Source organism: Gossypium raimondii, chromosome 5 (assembly GCF_025698545.1).
Source record: "Gossypium raimondii isolate GPD5lz chromosome 5, ASM2569854v1, whole genome shotgun sequence".
In the NCBI taxonomy this organism is placed as follows: Eukaryota; Viridiplantae; Streptophyta; class Magnoliopsida; order Malvales; family Malvaceae; genus Gossypium; species Gossypium raimondii.
Window position 1 is genome coordinate 36,711,863 of NC_068569.1, and position 18,305 is coordinate 36,730,167.

The window sequence follows — 18,305 nt, forward strand, 5'->3', positions numbered from 1 at the left end:
ATTAACCCTTAAGTTTTAATTTTTACTTAACAACGAAAAAGATGATAATTATTTTGATTTTAGTAAAACCGGGGTTCATTAGATAATAATTGTCTAGTAATCTAATTGAAATTTATAAGTGAATGTCATGCAAAATAAGAATTCAAAACAAAAACCCTAAGTTTCATGCCACGATTCATAAATAAATAATACAATCTTTTAAAGGATATAAGGAATAATAATAAAACTTTAAAATATTAAGAAAAGTGAAATTAAGTCGAGTCCCTTCGGATGTTGTGCTCGCGTCCTAACCTTGAAGATTATCTGAAAAGATGGAATTTAAAGGGGGTGAACTATGACGCTCAACGTAAGTTCATTTGCAATAAAACCAATACAAACAATTGTTATGATACATTAAATAACATCGCACATAATTATCATGGATAATAATTCAATTCAAAATATGGTATTTCAATGCTACCACTAGTTGAGCATTAGAAACCACAATCACAAATTTCAAAATAATAATTATTTAGAATTTCCCATAATAATCATATAGGATATACACACATTTATAAATATGTAATCATTCATATGCACAAAAATCTCATAATATAACTTTTAGGCATGTAGGCATATGATATCAAATATGCCATACAATTTTGGTTTTAATAGGATTTATCTTACCCCCACTACTACACACCACTTTGAGAGTTCCTCAAAACTCCAACCACCAACACTCCAAATTATGGATTAACCACCAATAGTTTGCAGTTTTACTGCCGATGGCTATGAACACACAGCAAAACGCCATAGATGGAATCTACCGATGACCGTTGAAACACAACATACTTGCAGATGATAGCTGTCAAAAGGTTGTGAAAGCACAGAAAACCGTCACAGGAGGAATTCACAGCAAGACCGTCACAGTTGGAATCTGCTATGGATGTGGGTATACAGTAAACGTTAATGCAGATATTTTGTCTGTTCTTCCTCTGATCATATTGTCCCAACCCATCCAATGCAGTCTAGCTAAATTCATACAATCATAATGGTAACATTTAATGTTCTAACACATGGCAAATCAGTAACAAAGTTCATGCTTTTCGTATTTTTATATAGTCAATAGTTTAGGGTGTGTCGACTTATACGGTCTCAAACATATATATATAAGGAACATATATTATTCTTAATTCATGCAAACATTCATAATGGCAAATAAACAACGTATTGATTCAATCATTCATATATTCTAGCATGCTTCGTATCATTAAGGACCTAATTGCATGTTTAAATTCACTAAAAATAGTTTGAAACCTATTCAGGGACTAAACTAATCAAAACATAAAATTTTAGGTTAAAACTATAATTTCTTATTTCTAGGGGACACACGACCATGTGACCAAACCATGTGGGGAGCTCTGGGTCGTGTGGAAGGGGTACACGGTCGTGTAGCTAAGCCGTGTAAGAGACTGAGGTCATGTGACATTTGAAATTTCAACCTACAAGGAAGACACGATCGTGTGGCAGGCCGTGTGGGAAGTCCTAAGCCGTGTGAGAAGCGAAAACCTAGGGTTTTAAGGGGGAACATGACTATGTGTGAGGCCGTGCAATCCACACTGGCAGGCCACACGCTCGTGTGGACTAGGCTGTTTTGATGTTTGTCTCAATTTTTTTCGTAAAAGAACACACACCTAACTTTTGAGGTCTCGTACGATGATCCTCACATCCAATTCTGATCCGGGTCACCTACACAAGTCTTTCGATTAACAAAAATGTAACATCCCAAAAACCAGGTTAGAAGAAATTGAATTAGTGAAACCAAGAGTGGTTACGTCTTGATTTTTGAGTTAATGTTTTGAAAATTTTGCAAAGTGATTTAAATTGGTTCAATGGTTAAGTTCTATAGATGTGTGTTTGAGGTCATCTGTTCAAATCATTTCTTTGAAATTTTTGTTTTTTTTTTGTCTTAACCTCTAACCTTGATCATAGGGCATAAATAATGTTTTCAATAAACTAATGTTAATGACTAGCCTAGTGGTTCAGTGGTAAGGTTTTAGTTTACCCTTTGGTCTTATGTTCGAGGCTCTACGAAAGTAATAAGAAAATGTTTTGTAAATTAGTTTTTTTAATTATATTATATTTTTTATTTATTCTTCAAAAACTCCCATGTTTCCCAATTTTTTTTTTCGTCTCTTCCGTTCTGCCTTTTCTTTTTTGCTTTTCTTCTTCTCAATTGATATTTTCCTTGCTTTTGGTTTTGTGATGTGGTGGTGTATTATTTATCAACTCCTCTTTTTTGCTTAGTTGATGAGTGCTCCTATCGGGTAAGTGATTTGGGTTTTTTTTGGTTAATGAGTTTGGGTTTGTTTTGGTTTCATGACATACCCTTTTTTAGGTTAAACATTAAGTGGTTTTGATTATCGATTTTCCTATTAGGTGAAGAACGATTACTTCAACAATTCTTCAGCGAATTAAGTTGGTTTGTTGCTATTTCTTGAAAGTAAGTGTAAGTTTTCGTTTGAGATTTTGTGTCAAAGTTCTTTGACGTAATTCCAGTTTTGGATGTTAGTTTAGCGATTTGATTGAGAATAAATCATCTAATTGGACGTTTGAATGTCGTTTTTAGGTTCTAGGATCATCATTGTTGATTTTATATCGAAATCGTATCAACTGTGTAATGAAAACTTGAGAAATCAGTGAACGACGAAAGTCAAAAATGGGGTTGTCACTGCCACACGGCCGTGTGCTAGGCCGTGTGTGACACACGGTCGTGTGATAGGCCGTGTGTGACACTGTATTGAGCAACACGACTGTGTGAGACACTGACTTGAGCCACATGGTTGTGTGCCAGGCCGTGTGAGGCACTGAGGTGAGCCACAAGGCTATGTAGGCCACACGGGCTAGCCATGTAGACCGTATGAAGCCACACAGGCATGTGGGCCAAAATTTCAAAATTTTCCTTAGGGTCGTAAACATCGTTTGGATCGAACGTAGGCCTTCCGGAGGGTCGTATGATTTGGATTGAGCTATAAATCTTGATATTTGGTGATCTTTTAGTGTATAATATGTATTTGTACTTATGTCTGATAGGATATAATCTAAGTAAGTATGATTTGTTAGTGTATAATGTGATTTTGTTAGGGATGTGTTTAAGGTATGTGATTTATTCAGGTCAGATCCATGTTTTGTTAATTTTGATGGTAAGTTTCTGTGTTACTTTGTCAGATGAGAACATGTGATATCCGAATATGTTGGTTTTTTTTATATTGATTTCGATATATAACCATGTATGTGACTTCATGGAAAATTTGATATGATTCGTTGAGATTTGATAAATCTATTCTACAAAGCGTGGATTCCCATACCTTTTGTTTTTGTTATTGTGTGACTGCATGTCATACATGCTTATAATTCTGATTCTGTATATGCATGCCATGACACATTCCATGGGGTTTGGGATAATGTTTAAGGAGGAAGTTTTTGATAGTTTAATGATTTGTAATATCTGGTGGTTTACCCACAATTCCGTCTATCAGCTTGTCTGCAACTATGGTGACTCGACCACATACATCTGTTCTGGTAGCTCGGCTGTAACATAGTGGCTTGACTACATATATCTAATCTGACAGTTTTAACTGCAATTTTGGTGGCACTATCCACAATTATTTGTTGATGTGATTTGGTTGGATGAGTTTTGGGGAACTCTATTTTGGTGTATAACGGAGTTGGGTAGGATGCTTTCTAAAAAAAAATCTGCTTTTGATTTTCTGAAAAATACCGCATTGGCATAGTTATGCATTCTCCATTCTGTTTATATGATCGTTATGAAAATCTCTGTAATACTCTGATTTGCTCTATTTCGGTTTTATGATTGTTAGAAAATTCTCTCTGTTACTCTGATTTGTATATTATGTTTCGTACTGTAACACCCCAAACCCGGTCTAAACGTTATGACTGAATCTGGTGATGTCACATTGTAACATCCCTTACCCGTATTCGACGCCGAAATAGGGTACGAGGCATTACTAGAAGACATACATTTGCATACGTATTAAACCAAGTTACAAAATTTCATCCGAATTAAAACTTTTAAATTATTAACGTGTTTTTATAATTCTTTACAGCATATCCTCGAAATATTATATTCATAACAAATAGGGCCTATGAGACCCGATATTTACTCATGTAATTCAAAGCTTCATTTCCATTTCATTCAATTCACAATTTCTCATGTTCACAATTCAAATCAATTTCTCAATGCAATATATATATTTCAATCATCTAAGAATATAATTCAAGTTACACGAACTTACCGGGCTAAATTGCGTAAATACCAAAATTTAGGGATATTTTGGTAATTTTCTATTTTCCTTCAATTTCCACTCAATCTTGATATAAATTAATATTTCATTCAATTTATTAATTTAAATAATAAAACAATTCATTTCACGCAATTTGATCACTTTTTGACATTTTTACAAATTTACCCTTAAAATATTACTTTTATTCAATTTAGTCCTGAACCTAAAAGATGCAAATTAGCCATTTTAATGAAAACTTATGCTAGTTGAATAATCATATATTTTCCTCCTCCTGCTCTCCGTTCCACATCCTTAATGTATATGACATACTTATATGTAACATTATCTATAATTTCACTATTTATTTATTTGTTCATTCAAAGCTGTACACCTGAGCCATTATCACAAAATTACTTATATCTTGAGCTATGTAACTCCGAATTGAGATCCGTTAATTTTATCTGAAACTAGACTCACATATTTTCTTCACTAAAAATTAATTATCTCCTCGTACAGGATTTTTATGATGTTTTCGTTTGTTTATCTTGAAAATAGACTCATTCAGGATTTTAAACATATAAATTTAAGCCCATAATTATTTTTCTCTAATTTTTGATGATTTTTCAAAGTCAGAACAGGGTAACCCGAATTCATTCTGATCTTGTCTCACATAATTTATTATATCTCATGATTTACAATTCCATTACGTACACCATTTCTTCTATGAGAAACTAGACTTAATAAGATTTAATTCCATATTTTTTTCATCCTACAATTCAATTTCCATAATTTATGTTGATTTTTCGAAGTTAGCCTCTCTGTCTTTCCAAAAACTGCTTTTAGTGCAAAATGTTGATTACTAAGTTTATAACTTCCTTATTCATTTTCTCTATAATATTTTCATCACTTTCTCTTATTTCCTTCACTAATATATCAAGAACATAAGGCTTCATTTAAGAAAACTCTACTATAACATGATTTCCATGCTTTTTCAATAATAACAAACTTAAAAATATATTGAAATCTTGATGTTCTTACCTTGTCCTATTGATTTCAATCTTTAACTTGATTTTCTCTCTCCTCCAACTTCTATTTCTTGAATCTAACTTGATATTCTAGCTCTCCATTGTCTCCTTGTTATCTTTCTCTCTTGATGGATATGAAAATTCTTTTGATTTCTAAGTGAAAATGGTGATTTTTTGGTGAAAGGACCAAATTGTAAAGAAAAGAAAGTTTCTTTCTTTCTTTTCTCTTCATACGTTGGATGCATGGGAAGAAGATGAAGATTCTTCATCTTTCCTTCCATATATATACTAAATAGAATAATAATAAAATAATAAAATATCATTTAAAATTAAATTAAAATATTAATAAACTAATATTTATTTAATTAGTTAATCTAAAATATCACCAACATCATCATTGCCTTCTAGATTTCTCTCTCTTCTAATTGACTATTTTTCCCTTTATAATCTTTAAAAATTTCATCCTTGAGTCATCACTTAATGTGGTAAAATTGTGATTTAGTCCTTCAAAATTCTTCACCTTTTCAAATTCATCCATTTTCCTTAGTTTCTAGATTATTCCACCCTTAAAATATTTATACTATTGGTCCTTCAAATTTTTCATATTTACATTTTAACCCCTCAAATTTCGAGTACTTACTCTTGGGCAACAAAACTTTTCTCACTTTTGCGATTTAATCCTTTCTTGAATTAATATGTCATAATATAATTCCCAATGTTGCCATAACTCAAAATTTCCCATTTTGTCACTTTATTTCCTTATTTTACTATCAAGGATACCTACTTTCTTACTGTAGTAATTTTCGGGGTATTACAGTAGTAATTTTCGGGATATTACACGTACGATCTCTGTCTGAGTTCAATTATACACTGAACTTTATAGCTCACCTCTTTGTTTTATCTTTGACTGTTTAGGTAACCCTCTGACTTAGGACCAGATGATGTGTGGGAGTTCGAATTGTTTTTGCACTTGATGTAAATACGGTAATTTTTGTAATTATTCATTTAGGACTTTTGGGTTCGTAATATGTTTACGAACTTGTTTTGGGTTTTTCGTTTAATACGTTGGTGATTGATATTTCCAAATGTGAAATTGCAAAATGACTTAGTTCGACAAAATGGATTTCGATTTTCAAAACTAAAACTTCGAAAAAGATTTTCCACAGCAATCTCTTAAGTGTTTTCTGTAAACCCCAAGTGACTTTTTAATGACTGTTTGCCATATTCGTATTTGCTAAATACTTATTGAAAATAGTTTTCCAAACGAGTTGATGTAAGTTCTCCAGATTCAGTCATAACTTTTAGGTCATGTTTGGGGGCTTACAAAAAATGCAAGAATTAATATCGATGTTTCAAAATTTATCAAACTTTAACAAGATTTTCGAGAAAACTCATTAAAGATTCGAATTTGATTTTGGAAAATTTATCAAGAACAATGTTATATCAGATTTCTAGGGTTCTAAAAATTAGAAACGTGATTGCTTATCGATCTTGGCACGATAGAACATAATTGATGGAGTTATGCTAAATCGATTCGAGGGAGGGATTGAACGTGTTTCGATATTAAGCTCGGGATCTAAATAAAATCTCCAGCAAAGAAGAGCAAATTTTCACAAAAGAAAATATGAAGAAGGAATGGAGAAGAAATAAAAGAAATTCTTGTTTAGATTGAAAAGAAAAACCATAATTCTAATATGATTAGGAAATGAGTTCAAAGGCTGGTTTTGGAAAATAATCCTTATGGCCGAAATTAAGAAAAAAAATAAAAGGGGAAAATGAGGTTAACATGGATAGAACTTAATACAAGGGGGAACTGTGCTAGGACCTTACCATTAAATCAACATTCTTGGTTAATTTTCACACATTTATTTCTTATAATAGCTTGGTTTTAATCCTTATTTGCTGAAAAATAAAAGAGAAAAAAATGAAAAGAATGGAGCTTGAGCATTAATTCTTTAAACAATCTACTAAGCTCTTAACCATTTAAACTAAAGCTTATTTCTAGTAAATTTTATTAATTCTTACTTTATGACTTTTGGGATGTTACAATACAAGCATGTATTTTGCAAATACCAATTTATAATGTCACATGCGTCTATGGGTGAATTTAGGGGCTGGTAAGGGCGTTGACCCTCTTAAATTTATAAAATTTTAATTAATATTTTTGAATTTTAAATTTTTTATCTTAACCTTATAATTAATACTTAAAAATAGGATAAATTTGGATTTATCCTCCCAAAGTTTTTCAAAGTTTCTTTTATAGAATTTATATATATTTTTATAATAAATTTAGTCACATTTTAGTTTAATTTGGTAAATTAAACAAAGTAGTATCTAAATATTAATTGGGTAAAAAAAAAGTTAAATAATTGCAATACCTAAGTATAAAATAGTATCTAAATATTAATTAGGTGAAAAATAAACTTAAACAATTATAATATCCACTACACCAAAACAGGCTTTTAGCGACGCTTTTTTAGGCCTTTAGCGGCGCTTACCAAAGTGCCAGAAAAAACGCCGCTAAAGACTGCGTCGCTAACTTTAGCGGCGATTTTAGAAAAAAACGCCGCTAAAGACCAGGACCTTTAGCGGCGCTTTTTCCACAAACGCCGCTAAAGACTAGGACCTTTAACGACACTTTTTCCACAAACGCAGCTAAAGACCAGGACCTTTAGCGACGCTTTTCTCACAAACGCCGCTAAAGACCGGGACCTTTAGCGGCACTTCTATTAAAAACGCCGCTATAACATTGACTTTTAGCGTCGCTTCTTCACAAACGCCACTAAAAGCATAACTTTTAAAAAAAATTAATTAAACAATATTTATTTCTATAATAAATATTTTATTTTATTTTATTTTATTTTTGAAATTTAAACTTTAAACTATATAATTTTAAGGATAAAAAATTAATTAAATTAAATTTTCTATTAAAATTTTAACTTTAAAGGTAAATATAAAAAATAATGAATTAAAATTTAGAATTAAAATATTATGTTTAAATAAATGAACAATCTACCTCATAGCTCATCTGATCTGTATTAACTCGGCCAAATATAAAAAAAGCTACAAAACACGTAATAATTAACAATCATGATTAAAAAAGCTAGTACACAAGGTAGTTACAAAACCCTGTTTCAATAACACCTGATTCAAGTTCGGACTAAGATAAACAACCATGGAATACAACATTAAATAACACTCTACTTGAAAAAGTGTTAAGCCTTGGCTTTTCTAGCTTGAAGAGATTAAATCCTCCACTACACCTTCAATATCTAAAGGATGCAAAACCAAATGATCAGATAAACCAACAAACTTGGTAAACAATAGAGATGTTAAAAATAAAAAATATATATAGCCATTAAGGCTCAAAAAAAAATATAACAAACAATTGTGTGCAGCTTTAGTTGCAGGTTGAACTATACTAACAAACAATCTCAATCATAGCTCTTCCATGTGTCACAAATAGGCATTCTTTCTAATGATTGTCTAAACTATTTAATTTTTTAACAAGGAACAATAGTATTAATTTGCAAAAAGCAGAACAGAAACATGCTAACTGCACTACCGTTGTTTAACGTTATATAGAAATGTCTTATATAGCATAAAAGAGAACTAAGGCACAGGAAAAAGAAGAACACTATAATAATTAAATTGATCATTGATATATTCAATTTTTCCAATACAGGTATATTCAATTTTTCCAAGTTTTTCCATGAATCTGAAGGGTCATAACTCTATACCCATCATGTCCAAACATGATTCAAACATGGGTGCTAGACTCAGGTATTTCAAGAAAAATAAAAAATCGCAGCAACATTGGCCAACAGAAGGGATAATGTATACCTTGGTCAAGCAGTATATCGACGCTCGTCTTGTCAGCCAACATAGCAAGTGGAGCTTGTGTGTTGCCTTCCTCATCAAAGACAACCCTTGTCCACACAGGCCTATGAACATTGATCTTCAGCTTTTTTTTCCTTCAAGATCCGTGTTGCTGACCTGAAAATAAGAAAACTAGCTCAAAAACTGATTTCAAGTACTGGACTACAAATAAAACAAATCATTAAGGTAAAACTACCCAGGGGCATACATAATTGACTAATGTAAAACGATCTACCTATTCCCAGAAAAAGAAAAACTAGAATCTGTGCAAGTTACCACGTAACAAGGTAAGCTTACGAGCCAGAGCAGCTATATAAAAGAATTTACCATTTAACCTACTAGTACATAAATGAAATTATTTTTTCATTATTGCAACTAATATAATCATAAATAATTTAAGAAAACAACTAAAAAACAACTCTTATCTACCTAAAGCATAAGAATTCAAAATCTTTTAGATTATTTGATAAATAAAATATTTTATCTTTCTTGCCAATAAAATAAAATAAAATAAAAACAAGAATCAAATTAGTTCAACCCCAAGTCCTTTGTCAAATTTAATTAAACCTCAAGTTGTTTGTCAAAAGAAAAGAATATATATAAAAACCAAGAAAACACATACCTAGAAGATGAAAAGAGATAGACCTTGAAGAGTTTTTGCAAGCAAATTGATTAAACTTCTTCTATGTTCGAATTTTTATATTTGATTCTTGTTTTTTATTTTATTTTATTTTATTTTATTGGTAAAATATTTTATTTTCATGTGGCATATTATTTTTGAAGTACAAAATGTTTTCAGGCAGTACAGAGAAACCCTTATCTACCTAAAGCATAAGAATTCAAACAAAGGAACTGAGCTTCACTGATTATGTATAATTTTTTCATAAATCAAAATTTAAGTTTATTATGTATTAATTTATAATTTCATTATTTCATTCTGTAGGTGAAAGAAACAGAATAAGCATGTCAAATCTTGGAACCTTTTGCTTGACACCGAACCTCTGCATAAACATACAAACAAGAAAATCAAGCATCTCTCTGCCAAATGGGCACAACTTGTATTAGCTAAAAGTACAAGAGATCATTTCAAGGAATTCAACTAGTACAAATTCTAACACACATTGTTCCCTAGACCATTTAATATCTACAACCATGAATTGATGATGATGCTAATTCCAGCATGGCTATAAGCTTTCATTACTTTCCCTTGACTGAAAGATTGTAGAGGAGGTTAAATCATAATCATCAACTCTAATATGAAAACAATATAATTTTTTCTTTTTAAGAAAATGAAATATGTCCCACATTAGAAAGAATTATGAAAAATGCTCAAATAACTCAATGTGAAAGTGAAAACTGAGAGCTAAAGCTAATCTTAGAAAACATATATATAATATATAAAGTTAAGAAAGAGAGTAATTTTGTACAAAAGAAAAGTTTGGATCAAAAAAGGAAAGAAACTTTGAGTAATTTAATTATATAAAATAATTAAAAACAAAGACTAAATTGGAAAAAGATTTGTTTTTCCACAATGAAAAGGAGCAAAACAATGTTCAAACTTCAAAGAAAATTAAGTGAAAAAGACTTAACAAAGACAATATTAATAAAATATTTTTTATTTCTTAGAAAATGGTAAGAAACACATACAAACTTTGAATCCAAAACTGGAATTTGGCAAATACATAACACATGCAGAATCAATCTTATGTTCAAAAGCAAATATGCTTACCCGCCGCCCCCCACACCTCCCCCAAAAAAACTATCAAAATAAATATTAAAAGTCAATGTTGTTAATAAAATAATTTTTAAAAAAAAAATTTGAATCTAAAAATGAAATTACAGGGAAGAAATTAGTTTAGAACTTTGAATGTGATGGGAAAAAGAAACAAAAGCAAATATCTTTACAAAGGGGGGAAAACAAAAATGTGAAATGAATATTAATGCAAACATTATAAGCAAAACCCAGAAAACATAACAAATTACAAACAAAAAAACACAGAAAAATAACAAATTACAAATAAACAAATTCCAGCACGGCTATAATGTAGACCTTTAGTTTGCATTGCAAGTGACACAGAAAAGTCGAGCAATTATGAAAATGCCTTATAGAAAGTTCATGGTTCCATTACAGGTCACCTGTTAACAAATATCCATGGTGGACAAGGGCAGCAGAAGCCATTAAATTACTTCAAAGACTTCATGAAATAATTATTCTAAAAAATATATGTTTGAAGCTTAAACTTGTTTATATATATAAAAACCTTATTAAGTGGTTGATTCATAACATTAAGCATTACAAAATTTTCGTTGAAGTTTTCAAATCACAAGCATATAACCTTCCACCAAAAATGGAACCTTTAATTATATGTTTTTCCCTAGTTCAACAAATATATATATATATATATATATATATATATATATATATACACATAAGCATGAGCATACATATCAGCAAGAAAACTAGGAAATATAGCACATTTAGTAGAAACCCAACAACACAAAAGGAACCTTTAAACCCGCCCAAAAAAAAAAAAAAAAACTAAATAATTGAACAGTCAATTATATGAAATTATGCAAACATCTAAGAAGCACAAATAAAACCCATGTCACCAACCAAACCCCAGTAAATTTAAAAAAAAAAAAAGGGCATAAAATTTAAAATTAAAAAAATAACATACATATCAGCAGATTCTTGAACCTCTTCTGCTGCAGAAAAGAAGGCATCTTTTTTCCACAAATCAAAATTATTTGCAACCGTCATCTTCTTCACCGTTCAACAGCTTAAAACCCAAAAATAATTCACTTTTTTTGAACGCGCGCGCACACACGCACGCACCAAAAAAAAAAAAACTAGCAAGAGATTTGAATTTTTTGGTGGGTTTTCATTTGTTTACTTTGATTTCTTTGCTTTCTCTTCTTTGCTAAGGAAATTATAGAGAAAGCAGAGACATGGCTAAGCTAAAGAAGAGAAAGAAAGACAGACAGAGAAGAGAAGAGACGTACAAACGATTCTTCTTTATTTTTTTAGTCAATATTGGAGTCATCAAAATCGTCTTCGAAGTTGTTGAAGAAATCAGCATAGGCGAGTTTGTTGTCGGAAGCGATGGCGCCTTCGCCGAAGATCTCCGGTGTGTCAACACCGTCGACTTCCATGGCTGAACCTTTGTCGTCTGTGTCCCTCACGAATTCCATCGGCGTCGGCCTCATCTTCGCCCCCTTTTCTTTAGGCTTCTAGGGATTTCTTTGGTTGATTTAATTATTTAATTATTTTTGTTGAAATATCTTTCCCCCCTCATCTTTCCCCCCTTTTCTTTACAATTGATTATGGATGTTGCGGTGTTTTTAGAAAAAACGCCACTAAAAAATTAAATTTCTGTAGCGAAACGGTACGTTTTGAAAAAATTCAATACATATTTGTGGCGTTTTTCATCCAAACGCCGCTAATGATTAATTTTTTTTACAATTTTATATTTAATTATTATATATAAATTTCTGTAGCGAAACAGCACGTTTTGAAAAAATTCAATACATATTTGCGGCGTTTTTTGTCCAAACGCCGCTATTGTTTACCTTTTGCGGCGTTTTTCTCATAAACACCGCTAATGATTACTTTTTTTCACAATTTTATATTTAATTATTATATAATTCATATCAATTTTAATAAATAAATTTTGAAATTTTAAGTAATATTTAAAAGAATTAGATAAATTTTAAAATTTTTATATAATTTTTATGTAAGAAAACAAAACAAAAAAATTAAAGCAAAGAGAAAAAAACATTAAAAACTATATTAATGATAATTTTAATAAATTAAAATTCATATTATCTCTTTCACAATTATATAATAAATTGTTTACTATATAAATTAAAAACCTAATCAGTCATATACCCAAAACACTTTAAAATTATTTTAAATAATATTATTTTAATTTTTCCCATTTTAACATATATTTTCTATGTTTTACTTTTAAATATTCTCTACGTGTCATTTAACAAATCTCAAGTAAATGTTAAATCTTAAACCATTTAATATATATAAAGTTTATCTATTATCTCTTAAATAATTTAAACTATAATCATAATTTTAATATATTAAAATTAATATTATCTCTTTACAATTATATAAAAATTATTTAATATATAAATTAAAAATACTAATTAATCTAAACTCTAAACCCCTAACCCCTATCTCCTAAACCCTAAATTATAAAACATAAACCCTAAACCCCTAACCCCTAACCCTTACACCTTAAACCCCAACCCTTAAACCATAAACCTTAATTCATAATCCCTAATTATTTAAATACTATAAGAATAAAATTTTAATTATTTAAAACAAAAGAAAATCAAGAATTGTATATTTAATGTTGATATTATAAATTCTTGGTAAATTCAAATAAAATCTATCTTATCTAAACATTTTAAAATATATATATATTGAAATTGTTAAATTTCAGTCCTATATAAATGAATCACCATCCTATTTCAACATTCGGCTTTCGAAATTTTAATGGAGTTTACAGAAAATATTTTGTTAGTTTATTAAATAATTGGGTGTTTTTGTGAGATAATAAGTAAGAATGGCATCGTTGAAGCATTTCATAAGGTTCATCCATATTTACAATCTAAAACTACACATACTGTAAAACAACTTCATCGAACTGGGTATCACTTTCAGCCTCCCATGAACTGGATTAATGGTAATGTTTTCTTTTATTTTTATTTTTATTTTTTGGAGGAGATGGAATTAAATTGTATATTTTAGGATAGTTAAAAATGTAATTTTACCATTTTAATTATATTTTTATAAGGATTAAATAAAATTTTTATCATTTGTATGGGATTAACATGTAATTTTACCATTATTAATTTAAAAGTGTATAAGTTATAAAACGCTTAGGTGAAAATTGTTTTCATTTCAGGGCCTTTGGCTTCAATGTTTAGTAAAGTTAATAAAGAATAAATTTTCCCATCTATTTTGAGCTGATTTAATAAATAATATAAATTTAAGGGTTAAAAAGATAAAAAATAAATAAAGGATTGTAATGATCATTTTCGGCGCTTTCCCAAAAACGCCGCTAAAGCCCTGATCATTAGCGGCGCTTTTCCAAAAATGCCGCTAAAGCCTTGATCATTAGCGGCGCTTTCCCAAAAACGCCGCTAAAGCCCTGATCATTAGCGGCACTTTCCCAAAAACGCCGCTAAAGCCCTGAGCATTAGTTGCGCTTTCCCAAAAAATGCCGCTAAAACCCCGAAAGCTCAGAAAACGGAGTAGTTGGGCATAGGTTTTTTGCGGCGCTTTTTGGAAAACGCCGCTAATGCTTATATTTAGCGGCGTTTTCCATAAAGCGCCGCTAATGCTCGATCTTTAGCGGCATTTTTTATACAAACGCCGCTAAAAGTGCCGCTAAAAGCCTATTTTGGTGTTGTGATCTCATACAAATTGAGAGTATTTAACTTATTTTATTTTTTTCTAAATGTTAATTTTGGTAATCAAAATTATCTCAAATTTAAAAATACATTGTTTAAAGTAGGCTTAGCTCATACGGGCTGGGCCTACTTGCTTTCAACATGTCTATTTTATATAAATATTTTGGAAACCCCTTATCAATAATTTAACTTATTTTATTTTTTTCTAAATGTTAATTTTGGTAATCAAAATTATCTCAAATTTAAAAATACATTGTTTAAAGTAGGCTTAGCTCATACGGGCTGGGCCTACTTGCTTTCAACATGTCTATTTTATATAAATATTTTGGAAACCCCTTATCAATATTTATGTCTTCGCCCCTATATCTTGTAACACCCCTAACCCGTCACCATTGTTGGTTATGGTTTCTAGAGTGTCATAAGAAAAATAACGAAACAATTGACAAATATAACATCATAAACATTACTTAAATTATAATAATCAATTTACTCAAAAAAACATGTCAAACATACACTTATAAACCTTCATTAGAGTTTAAAGAACCTAAATATGAATTTCAAGTACTCAATAAAATAAATTTTGAAAGTTTAAGTAATTAGATAGGCATACCAAAATGACCATAACCATAAGAGTTTTAGCATATACAAACCAATCTAAAACATATAAACTTATAATCATTTATGTTAGCTCAGAAAGATTAACTCGAGATCGTCGATAGGGAGGTTGAATTGGCCTTTGAGAAATTATGGTGGAAGCAATGAAAAATATGCAACAAAAAACACAAGGATTTGTAGTGGTTCGGCCCCAATTGCCTACTCCACAACCTTAGCTTACCACAAGTAAGGATTTCCTCAAATTCACTAATTTAGCAACCTTTGAGGACAAGGTTTAACCTTACAATCTCTCTTAAGATTTATGCCCCAAAATCTTAAGATACAATTCCCTTAAGGTTTCTACCCAAATCAAGATGTTTGCCAATGATGGTTGCCAATGAGCAAACAAAGAAATAATCCTTACAAAATCAAGATGTTTGCCAATGAAGTATAAACACAAAGAAGAACACTTGAGCTACATGAATACAATGAAAGCTCACAAGTGTTTACAAGAAAATGTATGAAAGAATTAAGGTTTAGGTTGTTTTGATTTATCTTTAAGATTTTCATATTACTCTTCTTATTGCTAGACCTTTGGAAGATGGTATTTATACCCTCTAATTGATTTCCAACCATTGAGGTTGTTATAGAAGTGAATGTAGTCGTTGAGGATGAAATACCAGGTCATTAACTGCACCTGTAGCAACAAAGTATCAATACCTACTAAAAGGGTATCAATATTTTTTGTAATTAATGCAAATTTCAGTGACCGTTTTCTTATGTATTTGTTACTAACCATTACATAACCAAATACATAAAAGGTTATTGATACCCACTAAAAGGTTATCGATATTAGTTACTAACCACTGTTTTAAAATGCTTGAATGATTTACAAATTAATCCCTATATGCACAATTCTTGAATGGTTTGCAGATTAATCCCTATATTAGTTACCCTATATGCACTGTTTTAAAATGCTTGAATGGTTTGCAAATTAACCCTCGGGCTACATAGTTCAAGCTAAAACAAGCTCAATAACATAAAAATCAATAACATACCATGCAAGGGAAAACACCATGACTGAACGCTTCTCACCCCTTTCTGATGGCTATTCAGTTTTGGAGAGTTTAATTGAAGAAAATGACCATGTTTGGTTAGTTTCTTTTAATTTTAATTTTTAACTTACCAATTTAACCTTTTAAATTAACAGAATTTATAATAAAACATATCCATGCATATCCACTAACGTTAAATGTGGTATATTTACCATATAAATCCATTAATTCACCTTTTTAAAGCTATTTAATCCACTTAACTAATAGAATTAAACTTTTGCACCTTTTTCAATTGTCTTTTTTAACTAATTAACCATCCAAACCTCAAAATTTCTTAATGAAACTTTAATACGACCCTAATATAACCCCATAGACTTTAAGTAATTATTAAAATTTTAACTCACTCCATTGTTTTCGTAAAGAGTATACAGTAAGGAATTTTCAATCATGCTACTTCATGTGGACTGACTCCATGATTCAGTAATTGCGAATTATCGGAATGATGCTTCTAGAAATAATTGCAGTTACTAGAGTCTAATTATATATGTCTGGTTGGTCCCTCCGCTAGTTCAATAAAAGCTCGGTCGGACTATATTTGAATTAGAATAAAATTCTACGACTTTGGAAATAATTTAATTGAGTTGATTTATTGGATGTGAGATTAAATTGGGTAATCGTAAAAATTGTTCAACTAGAGCATTTGATTAAAGAATTTTCTTGAAAAATTAATTTGGTAAATTTAAGTGAATTTTGCGAAAATTAGTTTTGATCAAGTAAAATTAAATTAATCAAATTAATTAAAATTAATATGATATTTTTGGAAATTAACTTTCAAGTCAGACAATTGGCCTAAAATTGAGACCAAGACCCAAAAACTGGTCGAACCGAACCTGGTTTGTGAAACCGAGCTAACAGTCCAACTCGGTTGGATCGAATCGGTCAGGCCATTACTGGCCTAGATCGAACCGATAGAAACTGAACCAGCTCAAGTTGCCAGCGGCTGTGACGACGGCTGACAAATGGTCGACAGCAGTGTTTCTTCGATGGTTAAGCAGTGGAAAAATTACACTCCTACTGGGACTCTATTAGAGAATTTGATATCAGATTAACTATTCCAAAAATAATATTATTTTAATAGATTTAATATCATATTAAATTTAATATTTATCTTAATAGTATTTTATTAATTTAATATTAAAGTTATTATATTAATATTAAATTTAATTTAATATTTATCTTGTAGATAATTATTCTATTAATTTAATAAGATTTAATATTAAATTTAATCTAACATTTATCTTGATAAGTATTATATTAATTTAATATTAAAGTGATTAATTTTATCATAGTTGAACTCTCTAAACTCTCCATATATAAAGAGAACCTTAGGTCATTATTTTTCACACACTTGAATTCAAGAGAGTTGCAAAGAGAAAATTATCTGTAGAAATTATTTCAAACAATTTCTAGAGATATTATTCTTATTTACAACTTGGCCCAAAATTTTAGAGAAATTGCAAAATTATCTCACTGGTAATTTTTGTGAAAAATTTTCTAATTCGAGACGAGTCCACACTCGACAGACGTGAGCTTGAGGATAGTGGAGAAGACTACTCGGTCGAAGCATTCATCCTTGAAAAATTGAAAATGTACAATTTTGATTAAGTGTTTGTTATTTTAGATATCACAGCGAAGTTCTAGTTTTGGAAAAAAATTTAAAACTCTAGTTGTAACATCCCAAAAATCGGGGGTTAGTAGAATCAGGTTTGTGAATCAAGAGAGAGTGGTCATGCCTTAATTTTTGAGATTATCTATGTATTTTTAGGAAATAAATGAGGTATTAGTTTGTTGGTTAAGTGTTAGTGAAACGTTTCTTGAAACTCAAGTTCAAATCTCTTCTCTCGCATCATTTTTATTATTTTGCAAATTTTGCCTTAAACCCTAGTATGTGGCATGCCTTGGTTTTAAAATAAATAATGAAAAATTATTTCAAGAATAGCCTAATGGTTAAAATCAATATGAGAAAGCATTGAAATTAA

The 18,305-nt window shown here is 30.2% G+C and overlaps 1 long non-coding RNA gene across 2 annotated transcripts; it reads right to left on the reverse strand.

The window, feature by feature from the left end:
• Positions 1-8,262: 8,262 nt before the first annotated feature.
• LOC105765993 (uncharacterized) lies at positions 8,263-12,211 on the reverse strand. 2 transcript variants are annotated; one of them, XR_001124942.2, is made up of 3 exons: positions 11,866-12,211; positions 9,152-9,304; positions 8,263-8,580 (listed from the first exon to the last, which is right to left on the reverse strand). It is a non-coding gene; the product is annotated as an uncharacterized LOC105765993 (long non-coding RNA). The 2 variants fall into 2 exon arrangements; XR_008195904.1 differs by having other exon boundaries at positions 9,152-10,188.
• Positions 12,212-18,305: the final 6,094 nt, after the last annotated feature.